The sequence below is a fragment of the Perca fluviatilis genome, chromosome 12 (genome assembly GCF_010015445.1).
Source record: "Perca fluviatilis chromosome 12, GENO_Pfluv_1.0, whole genome shotgun sequence".
Taxonomy (NCBI): domain Eukaryota; kingdom Metazoa; phylum Chordata; class Actinopteri; order Perciformes; family Percidae; genus Perca; species Perca fluviatilis.
The window spans coordinates 12,442,434-12,465,220 of NC_053123.1; the positions used below are offsets into that span (position 1 = coordinate 12,442,434).

Genomic DNA, 22,787 nt, shown 5'->3' on the forward strand with positions numbered 1-22,787 from the left:
TGCTGATCTTTGTGCTGAAATGAAGCTGTGATGTTGCTGCTAACATGTAAGCCAATACTGAAATAATTTGGCAGTTTAAAAAAATAAATAAAGTGCTCCAAAGTAGAGCAATGTGTTTCAAACAGGCAGTGAATGTTTAGAACTAGTTATTATATAATATATAATGCATTGTGTTTCATCTATCTCAGGGTGTGTACAGGTAAAGACTTTTAACAACCCCACACAATCCCCAGGTCATTTTTTGGCAGATGTACCACCAATCAGTACTAAACATATGGGAAAAATTGGCTCCTCAAAATAATAAGTCTTACAGCAAAATGTCAGCAAGCTATGATCCGAACATATTGGTATGATCACTGCCCTCCATATCATGTAAACTAGTTTCTGTTGTAATTTATTAGATGATTCAGTTGTACAAGAAAATGCTGCTTGTCATTTGACTGTAAGTTGGATGCATTTTGATAAAGTACTTTTTAGATATTTGGTTGTTTGTCACTGTTCTTTAAGGGACCCCCCCCCCACACACACACACACACACACACACACAGTATCCCACTACCCAGCACACCCCTAAATCAATTGGAACAAGTGAGCGGTGAGCAAATGAAATCCAAAGACCCTGCTTCTCTCATTCCTGCATCCATCACAGTGGATGGGTAGCCAGCAGGGTGGAGCCTGAGCACCCGCACCCATCTGTCATCCCTGTGGTGCTCTCACAAATGACACCCTGTTGGCCATGGCCTCAGTCATCCTACGAAGAGAGCCGAGGGCGCTGAAGATAGAGTTCGACCCGTTTGACATTTTAAAGACTACTCATGTTGGACTGATGTTTGGAGCTGATATTCAGTATCTTTGACCATTTTTTAAAAGTCAACGAAACACCCTGGTCATGGTGTAAAATCCTCAGGATATTATTTTATTTTATTAATGACAACCAGTGAGAGAAAGACTAATAAAATTAATTAAAAAAAAAGGGTTTGCAATTCCTTTGAGGCATATTTGATTGCAGGTTTAACACACTGTTTAGTTAAATCCTCCCACTACACTGGAATTATTTCTTTGGTCAGACAGTGACACCATACTAAATTTGGCAGCCTGGCTGCTTATTGATTTAAATGCCAAATATACTGTAAGCCCATGTATTGACTTTACAAGGGCTAACCCAAGCTTTCTGTGTCTTTTAAACCTGATTTCAACTCCACTTGCATCACTTGGACAAGTAATTCTTCTTTAAGCAAAGAGGAAGAAGCTGCAGCACAAAGAGCAAACTATCACAAAGCTCAGATCTGAGAGATGGACCAAACAAAACAAAACAGCTCACTTCTTAAAGTATACAGCAGGTTATTACACTTTTTTGCCCTCTGTGACATGGGAGATCTTTGCAGAGTGTGCTTGTATACATTTCTTCGAGATAAACAAGAAGAAATTAAGTTGAGGCATTGGGGCTACAGAATAAAGAAGAGATAACAGTTTCAAATTTCTAAATGTTATGAAACTGAACCTGAATTCAACCTCAAGCCTACTGCTTGAGACAATGGAGGGCAACGAAGAAATACCAGTGAGACTGAGCCTGCTACAATATGTGACAACGGTTCCACTAGCCCAATGGAATGATCACGGCCATCCATCAAGATTTTATTGATCCCCCACATAACAGAACTCATCTATGCAAAATGAATTTGCCTTGTACAGTCACATATATGTTTTCCTTAAAAAGACAGTGGAGTGGCTGATGATAAATGTCATCGTTATAATGAAAAAAACATTTGGCTCTGTCAGAACCTTAAATTTATTTCATTTAGCACAAGCTATTGCAGTATTTATGCCATTTTGCACAGTATAATGTCCATTACAGTGATGGCCTCTGGAGAGGGTCCCAATCTATCATGGGTCATGTGTGGCAGCAATAGATCGCTCCTCTCGCTGTTGTATTCGATCAATCAAGGCTGGCATTAATGGATGCAAAGCTTTACCTTTACCCTTATATTGGATGAAAAAAGGAAATCTATAATTTGACAAGCCACATTTCTTGAAGTCAACGAGTCTTTTATGAAAAGACCACCCTGTTTCCCACGCTGCATCAGACACATCCACCCTGATGAATTGCCCATGAGCCTCTGACACCTCTGACCTCCCAGTGCAATGTCCGCTGGTTTACATGCATGACATAATCAGTTCAGTAATTAGTGTCTACTTGAGGGTAAGATCAAAGAGGCCAATATATCATCAATATATTCTAATGACATTTGTGATCCACTAACCTTTCCTGTAACACCACCAGCAGGTTGAAACTATAGTTTTGAATGAAATGTCTTGACAACTATGTATTGCCATGATTTCTGGTACACACATTCATGTCTCTCTCAGGATGACCTCTCATAACTTTGGTGATCCCTTAACTTTCTTCGCCCTCATCAGGTTCCATTTTTTACTTTGTCCGATACTTTGTTTTATGACCAAATACCAGCCTGGGCTCACAGAATTCCGTGAAATGATCACAAACTGTTAACACCACATTACGTGGTGGTGGCACGGAATGTGTGAAAATTCCACCACGGAAAACAATGCCAATGTAAAGTCAATGAGAAGATGACGTAGCATTAGGAGCGACTACAGTAGCGGGTAGTACGAAAGCCCGAAAATCTGCGTAGGGAGGTTGGTTGGGGTGGTGGATGGGTCAAACACAGGACTTTCACCTAGGAGACCGGGGATCGTGTCCCGTGTGTCACGTTTCCTAAACCCAACCGTAACCGTCCCGTTCTTCTTTTCCTAAACCCATCCGTCCCGTTGTTGTCCCGCATGCCATGGAAACGTAAGCCCACCCATGACCTTTTCCTTAACTTAAGGGGCCGTGTTCATTTCACGGAATTCTTCTGTGGGCCCATCACGGAATTTTCGGCGATCCATGTTCATTTCACGGAATTCTTCCGTGGGCCCATCGCGGAATTATTTGTGATTCCGTGAAACTGCCACAGATTTTGAGTTAAGGGGCTGTGTTCATTTCACGGAATTCTGTGAGATCAGGTTACCAAATACCTGCAAAAATGACCTTCCCATCAGCCTCAGCTGTAAATCTTTTGATTGTTCCTTTGTAGCAAAAGAAAACGTGTTTTCAGCCAAAATAATGGAAAGATGGTAAGAGACAAGTAAAGTCCTATTCCCATGTCTGTGTTTTGTGCGGTGCATTTGGACAGAATAAGCAGAGTCTGTATTTTAATGGAATTAACTGACATTATCCCCCGATATAATGTCAGGACTCTGTCAAAACTTTTATTTTTAATTGCCAACACAGCCAATTCAACCTTAAATCACAGAGAAGCCAATTTGCCTGGGACTAATATTATCACATGATCTGTGTTTGGTGAAATATGGTAGGTAATTTGCATTAAGATTCGTAATTATTACAAATTACTAGAGGTCCCAAGGTACCACTTGCTTTAAAGCAATTTCAACCCTCAGGGTAACATTATAACATTATAACACCATTATAACACTTATAAAGAGAGACTTCGCATTTATAATCTGGAACTAAGAAATGCAAGGCGGTCCTTTTTCTCTGACATTATTGCCAGAAACAATAATAATTCACGTGCTTTGTTTGCTACTGTCGATAGATTAACTAACCCTCCAGTACCAGTAGCATCTGAACTGTTGTCTACCAAGACTTGCAATGACTTTGCCTCCTTCTTCACAGACAAAATTCGGCAAATTAGACAGTCAGTGCTTCCATATCAAGTACACGATATGTGTTGTCACAGTGTGCACGCAAAACAAATTCCAACATGACACAATTTCATACGATCAACCTTAAAAACCTGGAGGACATTATACAACATCTGAAAACCTCCTCCTGTTACCTTGATATTCTACCAACGGGTGTTTTCAAAAATGTTTCGAATTGTTTGGCTTCTGATCTTCTACAGATTGTAAACACATCTCTGCTCTCAGGTATCTTCCCACAGGCCCTGAAAACTGCAGTCATCAAGCCACTCCTAAAAAAGAACAATCTAGACACGACACTAATGAGCAACTATAGGCCAATATCAAACCTTCCATTTTTTAGTAAAATCATAGAAAAAGTGGTTTTCAACAACAACTCAACCTTTTCTTATCGCTAAACAACAGTTTTGATGCCTTCCAGTCAGGTTTTCGACCACACCACAGCACTGAGACGGCTCTTGTTAAAGTCTTTAATGACATCCACTTAAACACAGATAGTGGCAAAATTTCAGTCTTAGTATTACTTGATCTCAGTGCTGCATTTGATACGGTAGACCATGACATATTTCTTGACCGATTGGAAAACTGGGTTGGTCTTTCTGGCTCAGTACTAAAGTGGTTTGAATCCTATTTAAAGAATAGGGACTACTTTGTCTCTATAGGTAATTATACATCTGAGCATACAAATATGACGTGCGGAGTTCCCCAAGGCTCAGTTCTGGGGCCTCTTCTGTTTAACATCTACATGCTTCCACTGGCTCAGATTATGGAAAACAACAAAATAAGTTACCATAGTTATGCGGATGACACCCAAATTTACATAACCTTATCGCCAGGGAACTATAGCCCAATACAACAATTAAATATGTGCATTGAACAGATTAATGATTGGATGTGCCAGAACTTTCTTAAATTAAATGAAGAAAAAACGGAGGTAGTTGTTTTTGGAGCAAAAGAGGAACGATTGAAAGTCAGCGCTCAGCTTCAAACGACAATGTTGAAAACAACAGACAAAGCCAGAAATCTTGGTGTAGTCATTGACTCAGACCTGAATTTTAAAAGCCACATTAACATAATAAAAAAATCTGCCTATTATCACCTTAAAAATATATCAAGGGTTAAAGGACTTATGTCTCAGCAGGATCTGGAAAAACTTGTCCATGCTTTTATCTTCAGTAGACTTGACTACTGTAACGGTGTCTTTACAGGTCTCCCCAAAAAATCAATCAGACAGCTGCAGCTGATTCAGAACGCTGCTGCTCGAGTCCTCACTAAGACCAGGAAAGTGGATCACATCACTCCAGTACTGAAATCTCTACACTGGCTTCCAGTGCCTCAAAGAATTGATTTCAAAATACTTTTACTGGTTTATAAATCACTAAACGGTTTAGGGCCAAAATACATTTCTGATCTGCTACTACATTATGACCCACCCAGACCTCTCAGGTCGTCTGGGACAGGTCTACTTGTTGTCCCCAGAGTCAGAACTAAACAGGGGGAAGCAGCGTTCAGTTTTTATGCTCTCGCATATTTGGAACAAACTCCCAGAAACCTGTAGGTCCGCCCAACTCTCAGTTCTTTTAAATCTAAGCTAAAGACCTATCTTTTTGATGTTGCTTTTCTTTAAATAATCTATTTTATTAACTTTAATTTCTTATACTGCACTGTAACTTTTATTCTTATACTGCACTATCAATTTTATTCTTGTCTTTTAATGTTTTTAATTTGTTTATTAATGTTTTTAAATTGTTTTTAATTGTTTTCTTACTGCTCTTTAATGTTTTATGTAAAGCACTTTGAATTGCCCTGTTGCTGAAATGTGCTATACAAATAAAGCTGCCTTGCCTTGCCTTAACAAAAACCACTGAATCCCCCATGAAATCTGTAAGATCTCAGGTGACAATAAACATACAGTTACTTCATTGTTGGCAAAAATATCATTTATCAGCAGCATCAAAATCCAAACGCTAGTAAAACCCTATCTACCAGCACGATCAACACTGGCTAAGGGCATGAACCATGTCTCCTTTCAACCTCTTCTCCTCTATCTCATTTGCCTAAACGGTGATATGTCACTCCCCTCCACACACGCTGACTCTTTCTCATCTGAGCTGACACAGACCAGAGACCTTTCTTTTTTTCTCTCCCCAACCAGCTCAGGGAAACTGTGTGTGGGGAAAACGAGGGGAAAAGAGCTTGTCGTTTTACATATCTATTTTTGCCAGAGAGGCAGGCAGTCTGGAATGTCAATGTGTGGCTCAGCAGCATCTGACTGATGTGAGATCACAGTGACGGCTGCACACAGCGGTACAACACACACACACACACACACACACACACACACACACACACACACACACACACACACACACACACACACACACACACACACACACACACACACACTTTGCCAGTGGGTGAGGTAGCAGGGTACAACCACAGACAGCTTAGATAAGACCAGGTCACACAGGTAGGGGAAAGCGGGCTGCACAGACACACACAAATAAAGTCAACCCAGAACATGAATTTGATGTCGAGTTATAGGGCGGCTTTGGCTCAGGAGGTAGAGCAGTGGTCCAATCGGAAGGTTGGCGGTTCAATCCCTGGCCCCTTGCAGTCTACATGTTGAAGTGTCCCTGGGCAAGATACTAAACCCCAAAATCGCTCCCAATGTGCGTCAATGTTTATCTGATAAGCAGGTGGCACCTTGAATGGTAGCCACGGCCACCGGTGTGTGAATGGTGCTTTGAGTGGTTGCTAAGACTACAAAAATGCTATTTAATGCATCCATTTTATTCTTGTCTTATACTCAAAACAAAAAGGTTGCTTTCAAATGGGGTTCATGGGAGCTATCGCAAATGTTATAGTGCTTTAATAAATTAGAGGTTTCTCTGAGTGTCCCAGTTCTGTATACCTTCTGACCTAATCAGTATCAAAGAGTCAAAAGAAGGGGTCTAACTGGTATCGACTTTAGCCAAACACTGGAGGCAACGATAAAGACAACTCTGGCATTTGAAACTGTAGAAAAGGGCACCACTTTCTCATTGTCTCATTCTCTCTTTCCCTCAGTCCCAATTCACTTAAATTCAAATCTGCTTTATTGGTCTGACACAAGAAACCTGCACTGCTGAAACAACATTGTATTGATTGAGGTACCGTAATATTATGCTGCCATCAAGTATTGTTGAAAAGATATGAAGGAGTTAATGAAATATGCAACACGGTCTCACGGCAGTTCGTGAAATTGTCACGTTATTTTTAATCTATTGATTCGTGTACATCAACACGTTTATCTTGTTTTTTTCGTGGTGGCCAGCACGAAATGGGAACCATCTATTCGGAGGTTGGGTTTAGGAAAAAAACAACAAGGAAAGGATGCCTCACACACTGAGAGACGGGCGCAGGGAATGTGCGGCAATAACGGGACGGTTAATGGGGAAACAAAACGCCAGACGCGGGATGCCTCACACGCCGGGAGACGGGCGCAGGGAACGTGTGCCAATAACGGTACGGTTAACGGGGAAACAAAACGCCACGCGCGGGATGCGATCCCCCGGTCCGGGGTGAAAGTCCTGAATTGGTTGATCCATCCACCACCCCAACCAAGCTCCTTACACGGATTTTCGGCATTTCATACTACTCGCTACCAAATTCGTGCGGTGATCACGACATATGCTTCCCATTGAAATACATTTGTTTACATTTTCGTGCTGGCCACCACGAAAAAAAAAATGAACACGACTCAATAGATTAAATAACGTGACCATTTCACGAACTGCCATGAGACTGGGTTGAAATATGATGCTTATGGCAAAGACAATGGTAGAACATCAATTTACAGTAAAGGTTATGTTGCTTATTACATGTATGATCTTATCTCTCTTTCCTGTCTCCAGGTTGTCTCTGGAGGACCTCTACATACCTGTTTGATCTTTTAAAGACAACAACACACCACATGGCAAAACTAAGCCATGTTGCAGCAGCGATTTGATTTCCTACTAAAAAACTCTTGAATAAATATCTCAAAGTGCACCTGAAAGCCGCAGTATTATGAGGAAATAAGCTATGATTAAACAGAAATAACTGTGTTACCTGGAGTAACATAATAAATATCACTTCAATTCTACTGTTTCATTTAGTTAACTATACTGTCCTCCATCTGCAGACATGCAGGATGGAACACACACAAATGCACCTACGACACATTGCCTCTTGCCTGTTTTCACAGTCTGCTGCTCTCTGTTAAGAAGAGGCTGTCAGAAAGCAGCGGGGGGGGGGTGGTAGTGAAAAGTAAGAAATGGGAGAAAGATATCAAGAGGATGGGGAAGGAGGAAGATGAACAGCAACGTAGGCACAAGAAAGTAAGACAGAGCGGACAAGAGGTAATGCTTAGCTGTGTGTAACAGTGTCAGAGGATGATGTGTGTGTTGCAGCACTTAGTACACTCAAGGGCCAAATATTCTCTCATAACAACAGAAAAGATAGGGAAAATACTCAGCGGAGGAGAGTTTTCAAGGGATGCTTTAGGATACAGATTGGAGTATAAGGTGAGAATTAGGATTACTACAGGCTTAGGTTGGTGGGATGTAGCTTCATCACATCGATTGCTACAAACAGCCTGGGATACCTGACACTGAATTTGATCAAAATAATAAGAAAAACAAAGCAAAATACTAAGCTTGGAAAAGCCATTACATTTCCAAAGAAAGGCCTAACATACAAAATCGATATTCTAACAAGTCTTCTGATATTTTGATAATATTAATAATGGTGTCCATTAATTGTCTTGCCTTTTTGAAAGATAGATAAATAGGCAGAGAGATTAAAAAAAATATCATCTAATACATTTTCCTCACAAGTGACCTTTTGCTACCTTCAGAAAAAAAATCAAGCATTTGCTTGCTTACACCCATTTGTATAAATTGGGTGGACAAAAAAACAGAATCACCTGTCAGTATACACAATACAGATCAAAGCACCAGAGACTGCAGCCTCCACAATGATCATACAGTCGAGTAGACACCTCTATTAAACAGTTTTAAAAAAAATACTAGAATATTAGAAGTTTCATTAAGGTAGGGTGCATTGCAGAGCTGTTGTCTTAGACTGCATTAGTTTTAGCTAGCTTTTTAGCTAATAACCTGGCTACTGACTTCATTTGTAAGACTTTAAGAATGTTCAGTTGGAGACGTTAAGTGGAACATTGAAGTGTTGAATTATAAAAGAGACGTTACTGTATTTTGACATCTAAATGAAGGTGCATAAAGGTTAGCCCAAATATATCCATTAGGACATTGTTTTAGGTTTTCTTCTGGGTTTTAAGTTAGCGTGTTGCTGTCTCTCAACCCATGTCTGCCTGTCTGGTAACAGTAGGAGACATCTTCCCTTAGCGAAGCCATCTGACTCCAGTCTGTAACGCTTAAACAAGCCTGACTGGAAATGACTGCAGACAAAACGGGATTGTCTGGCTTGCTCGATCAATTAGGACAGAGGGAGCAGCAAAGAGGCAGAGTATGTGTGCGGTAAGGCCCGGCTTCCAGCATCCTCAGAATTTGTATAAAATGTTAAGTGCATTTTAGAGAGCCTGCCAGACAAAACATTCATCTCCAGTGAAACCAAATCCCTCTAACAGGAACCATCTTCTGACTCCAAACGCCCCCACACACCTTCCCCTGTAAGATCCAAGATCTAGACTGAAGTTAGACTTGAGAGCTGAGAAGAAAACAAGATATGTCTCTCTCCCACCTCTGTCTCTGCTTGTAAAAGAGACAAAGAGGATAGAACTGTGGAGCTTCAGGGGAGGAATCTCAGCCAAGTGACCCTGCGCTCTCTTCTATCACAGTTCTAACTCTATTTCATTAAAGAAGGTGAAGAATATAAATGAGAAACAACCACATGCAGGGAATGGTAACTTTGGAATTATTTGCATTAAATGTTTTCCACTATAAAACAGCAACACAATACACTGAAATATAAGCATACTTTGGTACAGCCCACAGCATACATGATCCCTGGCTGATGATATAGTTGCCAGTGATCTGTCTTTGCTTCACTTTCTCCCCAGATATGTAGTTTATAAGTGGGTTTTGGAAGCCTTGGAGACAAATGATATTAGATGCGGCGACTTCGCCATCATTGAGGGTTTAGTAAATTGATACCAAGGGTGAAAGGGAGAAGAGGGAAGGGAGAAAGGAGGCGTTTTTTCTTTCTTTCCTGCAGTGCTGTGATCAATCTTCTACCCTAGCATTTTGTTACAACATGCAGCAGAACTCCTATCCATCCATACCCTCCACTGGATTGAATTGGGATTGAGGCGGTTTGGGAGGCGAGTGTTGACTTATATTCAGATTGAATGAGCTGAAATGGAAGGTTTTCTGTTTGGCCCGCCAGCAAATTTACATAGAAACATGTAAACTCTATGCAGCTACCAAGAGAAATAAGCTCTAATATCATTTTAATCTGATACCCTGCAAACTGGCACATTTCTCTCTGTTTCCCTCTCTTCATGGGACTGGGATATAAACAAACTATGAATATGGATGCAAATGATTTGAACCCATTGGAAACCATTTGACTTTTTGAGTGTGTAAGGGAACCATTTCAATTTTCGGCATGACAGGATACGTGACCTTCACCAGCTGCAACGGCTCACTGATGCAGCAGCATCAGCAGTTGTAAAGGATGTAATCCACGTGGAACAGAGATGGATGGTGGTCATCTTTATTGTATGAACACCTGCTGAGATGCAACAATGTGTCTCGAAAGAGGGGACTGACTCGCGGGAGAGATGGTAAGGGGGTGCAGGGGGAAGGACATGTAACACTTGGGCAGATTATGACGTTATTATCTCTAAGAGGGGAAATTTATACTTTATATTGCTGTCGATGTATATGATTAGAGGTGGTTAGTGGTAAATATAGGATACTCCAGAGCTTCTCCCGGTTCAGAAAAGGGCTTTTGTGGGACAGTAAACACAATCAGGTCACTGTATAAACAGTATCATAAGCTTGGGCTTCGGATTGGTCCCACTTATGTTTACTGCCTTGATATTATAGTGTTAATATACCAACAATGTTCAATTAAATTAATCAAACTTGTCTATTTTATGTATTCATTTGACAGCAACTAAAACCTGGTATTGAAATAGGCCCTGGGCAGTTCCACTGCCCGACTTACAGACAGGCCTCCTGCTAAGTTGGCAAGTGCTCAGGACTGTCCCACTGTGAAATCAGCAAGCACTTGAGGGCTCTCTGCTTGACTTTTTTTTTTTAAAGCAATTTATGCACCCTTCCTTGCATCATTCATTTTCATTCCAAAAATAACTAGAACTATGTTTAGTTGTCTCATTAGGGCATGATTTTGGTTCAACAGTACCATTTTTCCTAAACTGGGAGCGAACATGTCATTTTTTACTATTACTATTTTACTGTCTACAATAATGTCTCCATCAAAGTATTGTGAATTTACACAGTGGTGTCCCATTTCTCATACAGTGATTGGAAACCTTACACTCTCCTACACTCTTTAATTGTGCGTGAGGATTCAGTGCTTACGCCGTGACATTGGACCTGGGCCCAGGTAACACATTTACCACTTTCTGCAAGTCTCACTGAAAATTAAAAGTTTCTGCACGATAAGCACTTTACTTTTGACTTACTTTTAAATTAAAGTAAATTTTGCTGATAATACATACTTTATCTTAAGTAAGATTTTGAATCTAAGACTTTTACTTGTAGTGGAGTATTTTCACAGTGTGGTATTACCGTAGTACTTTCACATAAAGGAACTGAATACTTCTTCAACCATTGAGATTAGCTATGCTGCAATAAAAAATTGTAAATCAGAAAATCATGCCAGGAAATACAGTACTTCTAAAGCATTTCTACAATACCAACTTGTCTCATTTTCATTTAATTGTTTTTAGTTTTACTTTATGTGCATTGTTTTATATTTGAGTGTTTTTGGTGTTCTCCAGTGTTGCTTGGCTGTAATACGAAAATAAATAAATAAAGGAAATATTAAAATTGTTGATTTATACAAAAAGAATAATTTCAATAAAGCGATCAGTGCCTAACAAATGATCTAATCATCAGTTCCTTCTTGTAGTTCTAGTACTGATAATGCCTTTTCCACTCTAGCCTGTCACTTCATTGACTACGTTTACAAGCACATAATATTCCGTTTTTTATATTGCACTAATATTTCCGTTTACATGTAACTGTGCAAAACAAAGTTTACCAGCAGTGGGGGACTTGTCAGCCCGTTCGAACACAGCGTCACTCTTTCATTCCTTCAACCAGCTTCTTGAAAAGGTTGGCGCAGCGATGTGTGCGCATATCCAAAAACCTGTTGATATCCAAGTCTTTGATAATGTTTAAAAGTAGCTGTGTTTCTCCTTCTTATCGGGTCTCCAGCCTTGCAAACTGTTGGCTGGTTGGTTTGTTTACAGCAACCATAGCAACACACAAAGCTGACCATAAGCCTGCGGTAAAACCCCCGATTGAGACTCATATTCTGAATGCGCTGTATACATGTCCAAATAATTCTTCCAAAACCTGAATAATACCGGAAAATCCCACATATTCCCGCTATATTCGTAAAAAGGCCTTATTCTGAATATCCAACCGGAATATGCTGTTTACATGACATGTATCAAATTCGGAATATTGTGATATTCAAAATAATAGTGGAATATTGGTGTTCATGTACGTCTTTTTCATTTGAAAGTGTCAGGTTAGATTTTCCTCAATAGCTCTTTCAGCAGCTCACTGACATGTCTATGTCCAAAAATACAATAAACCATATGTACTGAAGACTGGGAGTTACATCTTAGTGTGTGTGTGTGTGTGTGTGTGTGTGTGTGTGTGTGTGTGCATCTTCCCTTGGTTTTCTATTAGACCACAGAGAGTGTGACAAATGGATGTGTCAGAGCTTGATGGAGCACCGCGATTGCTCTGCTAGGCACAAAGCTATTACAAGACTATATAGACAGCCCCAAAGAAAAATCCTGTTTCAATCAACCACACATAATCTGGGAGACAAAGAAAGATGTTCAACTGTTGATAGAAAGAGTCAGACTCTCGTCCTGAAGGAAGATCGTTTCCTAATACCAAATTTAAATAAGTAGTTAGTATCTCAGAAAGTTGAATTCAGATTTGTGTACAATTTTCTGTCACCCTAGCAGAAAGAAACCTGGAAATGTTATCTAGAAGATGGACAAGTAATACCTTCTCAAGCTTCTCCAGCGACAATGAATAGGAGACTGATTTCTAAGACCTATTTGTTGTTGTGAAAATCTGTTTTCTTCTGTAGATCTTTAAAGTTTGCTACTTTGTATGTAAATAATTACGTAAAACCAGACAAGAATACTTCCCACCAAAATTCAAACAAATACACTTCACAATGTACGTAAGGTAAGTTCCAGTGCAGATTTCTGGCAATTTGAATCTTAATGATTACTAAGTCTTCCCACATTACACTGAAAGTATTTTTCCACTCAGAAATATTAAATGTCAGAAATATTAAAGAAGTGGCATGTCATTTAGCAGGGTTATGTACATGTAACTTGTCAGGGCTTAAAGGCATTCAAATATTTTGACACAAAAGAAAAAAATTTCACGGAGACCCCGAAGGGTCACGGCAAGATTTTTTTGTGTTAGCAATATTTTGAATTCCCTCGCAATATGTTTTGCGTTACCTCGCAATACTATTCTTCTTACATTCCTTCTGAGCCATGTGTCTATTTCCACAGTATGGATTATGCAGATATACTGCTCAATAGGCACATTCATATCTGTTCTATAATCAAATGTATGAAAAGATGATGTGCGATGTCAGAGCATGTGGCGATCAGAGTATGAATGTGCCCATTGAGAAGTATATCAGTATAATGTCCAGTTCAAAATCAACGAGCTGATCCAGATGTGGAATTGCGCTGGGCATTTAAGTGGAAATAGACACATGTCACAGAAGGAATGGAAGAAGAAGTATTAACGGGTACTGAAAACATATTGCGAAGGAACACAAAATATTGTGAGAAAATGCAAATCTTATTGCGAGGTAACGCAAAAGTAGTCCCTAAAAAAGATCTTGCTGTGACCCTTTGGGGGCTCCATAGATTTAAAAAAGTTTTAATACAAGGTAGAAATAATGTCAGAAAGCCTCTGCAATTTTTTTTTTTAAGTCTCTGAAAGCAATTATAATGGTAAAGTATTTCCATTAACACTTCCATGTTTCTTGCCTATAGGTTAGCCAAGTGTTTGTCTGGTGTGACCGAGAGATGTAATGTCTTTTTGGGGCTGTAATCAGCCTGCTGGCACTACACTAAATTTCATTGCTAGTAAAGTGCAGAGTTTAGATTCAGGTTTGGAATACAGTAGACATGCGTCAGTGTCACTGTAACATATTTTTCTGATGCAAGTCAAGTGAAACAGACAGGAGTAAACAGCCTAGTAGAGATAAAGCACTGTGACCTTGGCCAGGTTTCCTCTAACTGAGCCACCACACTGTTTTTTTGGATAGCATGTGCACATGGGAATGTGTGCAATAGTGTGTGTGTGTGTGTGTGTGTGTGTGTGTGTGTGTGTGTGTGTGTGTGTGTGTGTGTGTATGTGTGTGTGCGCACGTGTGCCTGTGTACATGAACAGAGAGATAGAGACAGAAAGGAGCTGGTGATGTTTGAGGAATAAAAAACTCTCACCTGTGCACCTGAATGTGTAGAGTTAGAAAGAGAGAGAAATGTCAATGTACAAAAATCTATTTGTATGTGTTATTGTGTTTGTGTGTGTGTGTCAGAGGCTGTCCCCTTATAACAACATTCTTAGTCAATTCCCAGAGGAGCAGATCCCAACCCTTCCTACCTGACTGACTGCAGTACCAGAACCAAATGTTTATTTTTTGGTTTACTCTACAGGTTTTGTCAAACCTCTGTGTATGAACTATTTAAGAATGCATAGTTTACCAAATGATTTATTAATTTATTTGATTAGTCCATTCATGTTTTAATAAAATAACACTGAAGGATCATAATAAAGAAGTCAGAAGTTTATTTATTTATTTATTTTTATGTTTCCAATATGTGATATGAAAGCACCAGTTCATCATGGAACTGCAGAAAAACCTTAAAGGAATATGCCACCGTTTGTTGAAATAGGGTTATTCACTGTCTTCTCTATATTTATATAGGTGGGCAAACACATTTTGTCTCAGTGCATGCATTGTCTTAGTCTGGCCCACAATAAGTAATTAGATTTTGTTTTTATTGTTGTTGGGGTCACTTTTACTCACGACATGCTAACGGCAACAAAGGATTCCATTAATTACGCTAAGCTAAGCTAGCGGCAGTGCCGCCGGACTAAGACAATGCAAGCACTGAGACAAAAATGCGTTTGCCCACCAATATAAATATAGAGGAGACGATGAATAACCCTATTTCAACAAACGGTGGCGTATTCCTTTAAACAGACACTTGCACTTTGCTAAGATACAAAAACATAAGCCTAAAGAGCCATTTTCTTCTGTCTTAATTATATACTCCTGACTATGATTGTCTGTTTTAATGGCTGCCCTACTGTGAATATATAACTTCTGATTATCTGCCTGTCTGTGCTAATGCATGATTGACTGCTTGAATACCAGTACAACTGTGTAACTGCTTGTCTAACTACCTATAAAAAATGAATGGTTTCCTGGCTTTAACCTCAGCCCTGTCCTGCTGTCTGTCTCTCTCTCCCTTCCTTTATCATTCTCTCTGTCCGTCTTCTTTTGGCTGTGCATTTAGAGCAGGCCTTTGCTGCCAGCATTTGTCGGCTCATCTTCAACCAAACACGCCGCACACACGCACACACACACACACACACACACACACACACACACACACACACCTAGTTTTTCACTTTCAGTGCATTGACGTCAATATGCAGCAAAGGTAGGATTAGGGGAGGAGAGGATGGGATAAGAGTGGTCAAACTAGGGAAAGGTGGAGGGAATCAGGAGACACAGGGAGTAAAGAAAACCACATAAGGAGAATTAAGTGTAGACAGACAATAGACAATTGAAGAGAGAGGTAGAGAAAGAGGCATTTCTATCACATCTCGGTCAGTAAAACTACACTTCAGGGCTAAACAGGCTCAACACTGAACTTATAACTCACAGCAAGAAATAAATAAGTGCTCATCTGATAACATCTGATTTTCATGAGCTATTTGCTCCAAATACTGGAGGCCCTGATTCCGATCTAGTAGGTGCATAAGCTTAACATATTGATACAATATGTATGAAAGCTTAAAATTCCGCTGACAACTTGTTTGGTCTTGTTGAAACACAATCAAAAATTGGTGTGACAAATTTGGTGCTTGTCTCTCTAACAAACAATCTTTGGCTGGCAACAACTTGCAGAGAGGATGCTGACTACAGTACATTAGTACAACGTTTCATTTTGGCCTTTGGGTTATACAGCAATAATGTCAATTAGATACTGCTGATATAATCTGCCAGCGGCCCTATTTGTCATTTCAGTCTGCGAAAGTCAGAACCATAAGAAACCTACTACTTGCAAGTGTTGTACAATGCTCTTTACAAAAAATAAAAATATTTTTAGCAACCGTAAAACAAATCCAAAACGGAACCACCTATCAGAACACAACCTTACACAATCATAAGTATTTCCAGCATACTTAATAATGTTTAAAAGAGCCGTCAAAATGTGTTCTAAAGTTTAGCTAAAGCTATCTATCTTTGTAGAACACTTTGTGTTTCCCGGACAGCATTGAGCCCCAGTGGAGAAATACTTCATGGTAGTTGCATGGAGGTGGGGGGGCGGGTTTTTCCTGATGGGAAGCGAGGGTCAAAGGACAGAGGGTGTAAATGAAGTATGCTGTACAGATTGTAAAGCCCTTTGAGGAAAATTTGTTATTTGTTTTCTTATATTGGGCTATATAAATAAAAATGACTTGGCTTGCCACAACACAGCACGAGCAATAAACCAACACATGGCATCGAGATGAATATACCCAGTAGATTTGTCTAACTCAGACTGATGGAGCCTCATATAGCTTCTGAATAAATGTTTACACAGAAGAAGAAGACTGTCAATTGTGTCCCCCATTCCTGTAAGCGTATAGTAGTCAGATTAGACATAGGTAAGTGTTGTTTCACAGTCAAATGATTAAGGTGACCAACAAATCCCAATGAACATATTGCATGTGAGTATTGTATTAAGACAGACAAAAACAATCCAAACCTAACATTTAACAGTTCCAAAAGTAGGCTTGCAAACATTTTCTATACATTTTCTATACCTATTTCCTCTTCTTTCCATTTGCATACCATACAAGAAGTTTTACTGGACCACTCTTAATTTGTTTAGGTTTGTCTAGAAAGCAACCTTAAAATATTCTTAATTTTAAGGTAAACAAATACAAACTTAATTTAGTTTGTATTTGAAACATTCTGTTCTTTCAAGATTTCCAGAGGTTTTCACTCTTCAAAAGAAACACAAGTCTGTCTGTCTAAACTGCCAGTCTTACAGCAACCACATATTCTATTTTCTCTGCTACTTCCCGTATTCATGTATTCAGCTCCTGCATTCAGCAAGGCGCTAATAACCTCCTCACTCTTCCCTCCCTCTCCTCTTCTTTCCATTTGCATCCATCCAGTGCCTCGATCCCCCCCCCCCCGCTTCCACTCTCTTTCTCTAACTCAGCCTCACTGTATTCCTCACACGGTGAGGGTAAGCCCAAAAAGCTGTCAGAATATGTTCTGCTGTCAGCGAGATGCCGAGTGGGAGAGCATTAGATATTGGCCTCGGTGTGTCCCTGACAAGAAACAAGCCAATTAAGGAATCCCCCGGCACTGCTTAAGCCCGGTTATGGCAGAGGTCCCCGAGACGAACACTGGTGTGCTAAATCATCATACCTTTTTTATATTAGAGCCTCCGTGGGGAGGAGTGGAGTGATTCTGGATTATTCCTTTTTTTTTTTTTTTTTCGTTCTCGCAGCATGCCGGCCATCACTCAGCAGCACGCCTTAGAGAAGTGTATCTGAGCTATGAAGGACACTGACATACAGATTTCCCTCTCGCTCCTCCTCTCTGTTGTTCAGAGCTCACTCTCAGGGCTAATAGTATTAGGGACGGAGGAAGTGCTTTGAGATAAGCCTAAGGTTGCGTAGTTGCAATCAATTACTGTGGTTAAATATTGCAATAAAAAGATTAAGGATTAGCATTGGGGGAAAGTAAAGAGGCTTGAGAGGGTGTGCAAATGCCTTCGAGTGAGTGCGAGTGTGTAAGCACATCAATGTGTGTGTGGTGTTTTAGTCATCTTTCGCTCTCACAAGTTATATCCAATCACTCCCCAACATGGGCCTCCGATCTTCCTCTCTTTCTCTCTCTTCAGCCCCATCTCTCCCTCTCCCCCGCCCCCTCCTCCCCCTCAATGTCCCCAAACTCAAAGCCTGAATCTGACGGCAATCCTCTGAAAACTTTTCCCAAAACTGACAGACCGATTTGTTCAGAGGACTTTATGTCAACTAGCGGCTGCCTGAGCTTACTCTTGTTGTATTGGGAGAATGATAAAAAAGCTGGGTATTCTCATGGTGCATCATCCCACAATAACACAGTGGGAGGCTGCATGATGGAAGTCAGATCTACAGTAGGAAAATCATTAACGATTTGGCATCCAAAATTGTATCAATAAGATAATTTGCTTCCCCAGCCTGTCAGTCCAATTTATTTCTACTGCTACAGCGTCCTGAACAATGGAGAGTGAATTGTGTAGTTTTTAACAACAGTGGAGCTTGATGTTACAGAGAAAGTATATGAAAGTTTTTCCTCAAAAAAGTTATTATTAGAAACATTTACAAACTTGTAACACAAAATACTAACCACTCCAGCCATTGTGTGGCTTTGTTGCATTCACAATATTCCACAAAGCTATACAATTCAGGAATGAAGGTAAGACACACTCTGCAGTACCTTCAATGGGAATGGCCAGTACATCAAGGCCTGTTATTAGCAACACCTGACAAATAGAGGACACATGTTAAATGCACTTAAAGTTACCTTTTTGGAACACATTAGACTAAACCTGCTGTCAGACTTGTTTTACAGTAGACTTTCTTTTTATTGTTGTAATTCAATTTTATTCAAACGTTTGCATCACATCTATATTACAGGTAACAGTGAAGACACAGTAGCTATAATATAAGCTATAATCTGCACCCCCTCACACACACACACACACACACACACACACACACACACACACACACACACACACACACACACACACACACACACACACACACACACACACACACACACACACACACACACACACACACACACACAGGTTGCACAGCCTAATATTTGACTGAGCAGTGTTCTGGCAGCAGAAACCCAATGTGCCAGCGTTGTGCTCCCCGCTTACATAACACTGTGTTTATACGCCCCCGGTAGATCTGACTTATTGGCTGCTCGGGATCTCTGACAAAAGATAAAAATAGGATTATTCCCTCCCTTTATGAGGGACAACCATCGTTCTTTGTTGCCCAACCTTCCTACGCTCAGTTGCCATTATGATGTCAATGAGTGAAAACAAAAGGCAACATTAGGCATTCTTAATCCCTTAAAGCTGTTTCATGTAATTTAATAAATAAACTGCTCCTTCCTTTGCTCCGCTCCCCCCCCCCCCACACCCACCACTGAGAAATGACTCATGCATATTTCAGCAGTGTGTCTGCCCATTCTGAGTGGAGTTTATTGTGGCTGCATGCAGACGCCAAATCAACCCTCTTTTCCTTCTCCTCTCTCGTGTCTTTCTCTCACTCACCCCTCTGACGTCGTGTTCTTCGTCACTATTCAGCATTTCAGAACATGGAGAGAAAAACTGAGAATAGAGACAGACGTCTTTGCTTCATGAAAACAACCTCTCAACATTTTTCCCCACTGAAGTTTCAGATTCCATTGGCTTTCTGAAGCACGCGCAATTATTAACTTCTACTAAAGAAAAAAGTTTACAGACTGAAAGTCCTTGAAAGACGTGGTATAGATCAACTGCTGTTCAATATGCACAAATCTAATGAGTAAAACCGTTAAGGGTGAATGTGTTTTCTAACTCTGAGGATATTCCCACATTCAGTAAAGTCATTAACAAACATAACAACAGTCCTCCTTGCATGGTTTCCCCATGTGGGCCAATTGAAACAGGTCTATTTACTTCCAAAGCAGAGCAGGTATAAAATAATCAAAGGGCGCCTTGCACTGAAGGCTGGGCGTGACCAAGCCGTATGATCGTGTTTACAGTGTGTAAACATCTGTTTGCAGCTTTCCAGTGTGCCTGAGATGTGAACCTACAGGGAAACGCAATCTTGTGATGGGAGAGACCAAGCAAAATTAATTCATTGATTGAAGTGCCTTTCCCTGTAATTTTCACTTTAATGAAAACTATTCCCAGGCAACTGTGATGATCACAGTACCACTTTGAAAATGAACTCTTATACTACCTAGACCGACAGCTAAATCTTGCCGATAAGTTTGACCATATCCACTTACTCTCAAATGCAAAGATGAGCACAAGGTGGCAAAGAGAAGCAAAGGTGTAGCCCTGAGTCTAGGGCTGCTTCTCACATTCCTTATTTGATAGCTCCTCGCTGCTCGGTCCTCGGCTGAACCGGAAGTTGTTCTGTCCCTCCTTCGTGAAGGCCATCTCAAAGCTCTTATTCCTGCCCTGGGTACAAGGATCAAGCATCGAGAAGGGATCTCTGAGGAGCCATGAGTGAGGATACACGAAAGCAGCCTTCCTGGTAGCCGTGCAGCTGAAAGCAGTAGCTAACTCCGCCCATAGAGCTTATCATTTCATGTGACGCTTCAGAGGAAAGGACGTCTCCATCCTCTAAAACACATTTGGTTGTGTCCTTTCTCCTCCCATGATTTCCTCGTGTCTCTCCTGTGCTTCCTCAGTGGGACGGACTAGGAAGCGAGGAAGGGAGGCAAGTGGAAGAGCCAGGGATGCAATTTAAGGGAAGTGAGAAGGACCCTATATGTGTCGAATTAAAACGACACCTCTGCTTAACTAGGAAGTGTAGGAGAAGAGGAGGAGTGCTTTGAGCTTCCCAAGAAATATATTGTGCTTCCGACTTGGCTGTTGAAGTAAAACAACTATATCTCACTTACTTTTTCTGGCGCTAATTTGTCAAAATGTTAAATATATGCTAAAAATATGTTCAAGTTGTAACTGACTCCATGTCAACATTATACTTCCTGCTCATCCTGTTTAACTGTAGTTCCAAGAAAGATTGTACCCTGTGTCAAAAACCTGTGAAAACATTTTATTTGCGTGGGGTGCACAGTTGCCTTAATTTGGTGGGGCCAATAGTGAGAGACTTTGAAAACCCATGGAGATGAACATGGTTGCCTTTTAACTTGATTTTGGCACATACAACTTTTCATCCTCTTAAAAATAGATTTTACATTTTGGTTATTTGGCTGGTTCTCCTACCTGTAATACTTGACAGTGAGTAAGCAGCTATAGGGCTTCTGTGTCTTGCTCAAGGACACTTCAAACTGTTGTTGTTGAGATTATGCAGAATGCCACAGTGTCCTGTGTTGTAATGCTGGCAGACCACCACCATGTGCTTGTGGCTAACCTTCCTCTTCCACAAAACCACTCACCTGCCTCTCTTTACAAGGGTTGTTTAATGGCTTTTGATAAAAAACTAATCCATAAATATACACCCCAATTTCCACTTCACCTTCAAATTCATATCATACGACCAGCTATATTCCTGGCAAACTCATCATCAGGTAATCAAGTTGCAGCAGTTACTGCATATTAAATTATTTTGAGATGTGCATTGGGAAGGACTGACTGACAGCAGTTTATATCCGGAACTAGAGCCAGTGTGCCACTCTGATAGGCAGCTACATGGTGCGCTGCTGTACCGGCCTGATACCAGGCTGTGTCTAATATGGTTGGGATTGACTTCCTCTTGCTGGCTCCCCGGTAGTGAGTGGGATTTAAACTGTTTTACCTCCCCTGATCTTCACACCTTCCCTCAGGCCCTCTCACCTCGATGTCTTAAATATTAATGGTAAATCGGAGGATAGTGGATGAGTGAGGATGGAAGAGGGCTGACAGCTTAATCATGGAGGCTGCAGCCTCCCTCTCTCCTCTTCCTTAACGCTGTGGGCGGCTGTCACCACGACCTACATGATGTAATCACCTCCATAACCCTGATATGGGCCACCAAGGGCCTTGCAGGGAGAGATAGAGAGACAGAGAAGACTGGGGCATAGGGATCTTCCAGCAAAGGATCATTTAAAGTCAAAATCCACAGAGACTAGGAGTAAGATAGTAAAGATAGTAGAGGATGGAGGAAATACTGCATAGCTCCAAAAAAAAAAAGCAAAAAGTTGTACTTACTGCTAGGGCTCTTAAACACGACTTCAACAAGAGTAATAGCTTTTACTAGAACCTTCATTCTTGTTACTTTCCCTATCAGTCTGCCTGCAGTCACCTAACAGCACAACAGGCATCAGTCATTGCTTCTGTTTTTTTTTATGTGTATTTCTTTTTCTTTTTATAATGCTCTCTCATGATACTGTACTGAAAAAAAAGAATTCTAAACATGTTTTTGTCCACCTCCACAGACTTATTTATTAATCTCTATTGTGTCATGAGAGATCACAACTAATAAGGTATGACATAGATTGGAATTGCAACCACAAGCAGTAACCTCATTAAGCTTATACTTGACACTACATAAAAGAAGGTTAAAGCCCCAGGCATTTCCCTTTCAATAAACCATGGATTGGTTGGCCTTATATCCTGGGGTTCAAGATGGTCAAACAAGTACTGAACATAGTCAGAGTTGCATGGACAAAGTTGCTCAGCCTCTGCCTCTATTTTATAATGAGTCTCCATCTTAAATTGGGCTGTGCTGTAATTAATGGGTATTGAGACAAAACCGGCACAATGGAGGTGAACAAAGTTGAGCTGGCTTTGTTGCTGACTTTATATAATAAAAAGACATTTTCTATCAGGTCCTCAGGTATTCTGACAGCACAGAGAG

At 40.5% G+C, this 22,787-nt stretch overlaps 1 protein-coding gene across 2 annotated transcripts in view; it reads right to left on the reverse strand.

Moving 5' to 3' along the window:
• epha6 (eph receptor A6) overlaps window positions 1-22,787 on the reverse strand; it is a 210,808-nt gene that overhangs the window by 176,461 nt on the left and 11,560 nt on the right. The window lies entirely within an intron of this gene.